The sequence below is a fragment of the Enhydra lutris genome, unplaced genomic scaffold, assembly GCF_002288905.1.
Source record: "Enhydra lutris kenyoni isolate GAN:26980312 unplaced genomic scaffold, ASM228890v2 scaffoldscaffold23, whole genome shotgun sequence".
In the NCBI taxonomy this organism is placed as follows: domain Eukaryota; kingdom Metazoa; phylum Chordata; class Mammalia; order Carnivora; family Mustelidae; genus Enhydra; species Enhydra lutris.
Window position 1 is genome coordinate 28,265,234 of NW_019154107.1, and position 4,659 is coordinate 28,269,892.

Genomic DNA, 4,659 nt, shown 5'->3' on the forward strand with positions numbered 1-4,659 from the left:
ATTATCTTGGCTCGATATACAAATAGAGGTTCAAAGTTGTTTCTCATCAGCTTTTTGAAGAACTTCTCTACTATAGTCTCTTCTCTCTTTTCTTCTGAGACCGTTCAGGATTTTCTTTTTATCCTTAAGGATTTTATCTTTAACCTAGAAATTTTATTTTTAGGTTGTGGCGGGGTGGGGGGCACTGTGTGTGTGTTAATCATGCTTAGAATTTAGTGGCTCTTTTCAGTTTGAAGATTCATGTCTTTTTTCCAGCTCAGAAAATTCTAGAACATTATTTTTTCAAATATTGTCTTCTCTCCACTATTTATTCATTCATTTATTTATTTAACAAGGACATAGGGAGAGAGGGAACAGAAGCAGGGGAAGTGGGAGAGGGAGAAGTAGGCTTCCCACTGAGCAGGGAGCCCATAGATGTGGGGCTTGATCCCAGGACTCTGTAATGCATGCATGACCTGAGCAGAAGGCAGATGCTTAACTGACTGAGCCACCCAGGTGCCCCTCTCTCCACTTTTCTATTCTCTGTTTGGAGCTCCTACTAGATGAATGTTGAAACTTCTGCGATCCATCCTCCATTTCCTTGATTTCTTTCATACTACCTACTTCTTAATCCTTCGTACCATAATGTGAAGTAACACCATTGCCTGACTTTTTTCATTGAGTTACTCCAGTTTCTCTTATTGATCTACAAAAGCTTCGTTATATATTAGCGATAGTTACTTTTAATTTATTGCATATTGTAGGGGACCAGAATATGCCACCCCAAAATATGCCTCTTTGGTATAACCATGACTTTGAGCTGATTATTTTGAGAAATGGCAGACAGAAGCTCTAGAAACAGTAGATGTTATCATATCTACCATATCTAAGGGAAATTTACATTTATAAAGGAAATTTCCATTTGTAAGGGTTTCTGCCCTCCCCCCAGGAAGTGCAGGAGTCTAAATCACAAGAAACACTGATCAATAGAGAAAGCAATGACTTAAATCTGCATAACAAACCTTATCCTTGTTTACCACACCTCCCAGGTCACTTCCCCATAACTTGCTCCCAAACCCAGAAGCCCAAACTCCCTTTCTCCTGTTAAGAGTCCAAATTGCTATGTAAACCCAAAGCTCTACCATTGATTTGGAGACACGTGTTAATAGCCTTCTATTTGTTTGTCTCTTATTAATCTGTCTTTTGTTACAAAGCCCCAACCAAAAACCCAGAAGGGTAGAAGGAAAATATTTTTTTCTCCCTTACAGTGTCTCAACATTTTCCCTCAAATTTACCCTTTCAGATTGTTGGTTATGATGGTTTTTGACTCAGAGGAGTTTTTCAGTTTTATATCTTTTAAATATAGCAGATTTATTGCTCACAGCCTTGGTGTAATGCAAAGAAATGCCTCTGCCACCTCAAGATTCATCATATTTCCTAAATTTTCTTCTAGTGCTTTATGAATTTACATTTTTACATTTAAACCTCTAATTTTTCTTGACTTTATTATCTTACATAGAATAAGGTAAGAATTTAATCTTTATTTTTTCCAAGTGGATAGACACTTGTCAAACCATCATTTGGTAGATAACCCATCTTTGCCCACTTGGAAATGAATGTGTATAGATAGGCATGTTTCTCATCCTTCTGTTTCACTAATCTGTTTCTGGGTGTATTCGTTTTCTATCACTCTTATGACAAATTACCACATTCTTGGTGGCTTAAAACAATACAGATTTGGGGGCACCTGACTGGCTCTGTTGGAAGAACACATTACTCTTGATCTTGGGGTCATGAGTTCAAGCCCCACGTTCAGTACAGACATTACTTAAATAAATTACAAAATTTTTTTTAAAAACCCACAAATTTATTATCTTACAGTTCTGTAGGTCAGAAATCCAAAACGCATCTCACTGGATTTTTTTTTTTAAGATTTATTTATTTATTTATTTATTCAACAGACAGAGATCACAAGTAGGCAGAGAGGCAGGCAGAGAGAGGGGGAAGCAAGCTCCCTGCCGAGCAGAGAGCCAGATGAGGGGCTCGATCCCAGGACCCCGAGATCACGACCCGAGCTGAAGGCAGAGGCTTAACCCACTGAGCCACCCACGCGTCTCACTGGATTAAAATCAAGGTGTTTGCAAGCTGTGTTCCTTCCTGGAAGCTCAAGAGAAAACGATTTCCTCGCCTGTTGGTCTCTAGAAGCCGCCCACATTCCTTGGTTAGGGCCCCCTTTCTTCCATCCTCAAAGCAAACACATAACATCTCTCTGACCCTGCTCCCATCCTCACATCTCTTTCTCAGACCCTCTTCCACTTACAAGGGGTTGTGATTACATTGGACCTACCCAGATAACCCAGGAGAAACTATTTTAAGGTCTAGCAACTTAAGTCCACCTGCAACTTCCATTCCCTCCCCATGTAACAACATATTCACTGGTTCCAGGGATTAGGATTGAGAACACGGTCGGTGTGGGGCACTTATTCTGCCTACCAACTCTTCCGGCCCACTTACCATGATTTTAAAGTACATTTCAGTATTCATTACAGCAAAACACACTATTATTGGGACACCAGGGTTGCTCAGTCAGTTAAGCATCTGCCTTCAGCTCTGGTCACAATCCCAGGGTCCTGGGATCTAGTCTAACATCAGGCTCCCTGCTCAGCGGGAAGCCTGCTTCTTCCTTTCTCCATTCCTCCTGCTTGTGTTACCTCTCTCGCTGTCTCTCTCTGCGTCAAATAAGTAAATAAAATCTTTTTTAAAAAAAGTTGTCATCATAAGAAAAAATTTTTGTAACTGTGTTTGATGACAGATGTTTAACTAGACTTATTGTGGTGATAATTTCACAATATATACAAATACTGAATCATTATGTTGTACATTCAAAACTGATGTTATATGTCAATTATACCTCAATAAAAAAAAAGTCATCTGCTCTACCACCTGAGCCAGCCAGGTGTCCCCAAACCCAGCAATATTGTAAATAAGATTATTCTAAAATTCATATGGAAGGGCAAACAAACTAGAATAGCTAAAACAATTATGAAAAAAAAAGGGAGGAATTACCTACCAAATTACAATACTTATATAGCTACAGGAATCAATATTGGGGATATTGGGGATATTGATATTGGGGAAATAATAAAACACATAGATCAATGGAACAAAATAGAAAACCCAGAAATAGTTTCACACTGAGTTTTTACAGAATACAAAAGGAAGGAGTGCCTGGCTAGCTCAGCTGGCAGAAAATGCAACTCTTAATCTTGGGGTCCTGAGTTGGGGCGCCATGTTGGGTATAGAGCTTACTTAAAAAAAGAAAAAGAAAATAATACAACAGCAATTCAGTAGAGGAAGAATTGTCTTCAGAAATGGTGCTGGAGCGACTCAATATTTATAGGCAAAGAAAAAAAAAAGAAAGCATCCCCCTAAACTTCATACCTTATACAAAAATTAGAGGGGAAGCAGCAGGCAGAGGGAGAAGCAGATTCCATCAAGCAAGGAGCCTGACGTGGGGCTCAATCCCAGGACCCTGGGATCATGACTGGAGCTGAAGGCAGACGCTTAACCTTAACCGACTGAGCCACCCAGGAGTCCCGAATATGTAAAATTTTTAAACTTGGGCATGGTAAACAATTCTTTAAAATAACCCATTTTTTTAAAAGATGAAATTAGACTTTGCTCTGCCGGAAACCTCGTTGATGTGAAGTGTGTAAACCTGGTGATACACAGACCTGTACCCCTGGGGCTAATAATACATTATATGTTAACAAAAAAAAATTTTTTTTTAATTTAAAAAAAAGAAACCTCGTTGAGAGGATGATCTCTTCTTGTGGGTGTTAAATACGTACATCTGCATTTATAAGTCCAGGTACTGGAATTACAAGTTAGCCATGTTCTTTAAAAGCAGGCTTATTGAGCTTAAATTGAGCGTTGAGCTGAGTTACAGGCAGTAAGGCATGAAGAAGCGTGAAATAAGGAGTCTACAGTATGAATCAACCACAACCAGCTGTCCTGTGTCTAAATGTGGAGAGAAGAAAGATTATCTGTAGTGGCCTGCATGTGCATTAAAAGTTATCTGGGAAGATAAATAAAAGTCTCTCAAACACCCAAAAACGTCTTTCATAAAGAAACACATGGTGAATTTTAACAGCAATACTATTTTCACCTGGTAGGTTGGCAAGAATCCACATCTCATGACCCAGGCTGCTGTGAAATCGGCACTCATATACATTGCCAGCGGGACAGCAAAACGGCCATGCTGGCTCCTACCTCAGGGTCTTTGCACTTGCTGCCTCTGCCTGCAACATTTTATCTAAATAACCACAGGACTCGCTCCTTCCGCCCAATCTAGGACATGGCTCCTAGTCTTTTTGTCAGAGTCCTCCCTGACAACCCTGTCAGTGGCTCCCCACCTCCCCAGCACCACACTCAACATTACTTCTTTTTTTTTAAGATTTTACTTTTAAGGGGCGCCTGGGTGGCTCAGTGGGTTAAACCTCTGCCTTCGGCTCAGGTCATGATCTCAGGGTCCTGGAATCGAGCCCTGCATCGGGTTCTCTGCTCAGCAAAGAGCGTGCTTCCCCCGCTCTCTGCCTGCCTCTCTGCCTGCTTGTGATCTCTCTGTCAAATAAATAAATAAAATCTTTAAAAAAAAAAAAAAAGATTTCACTTTTACGA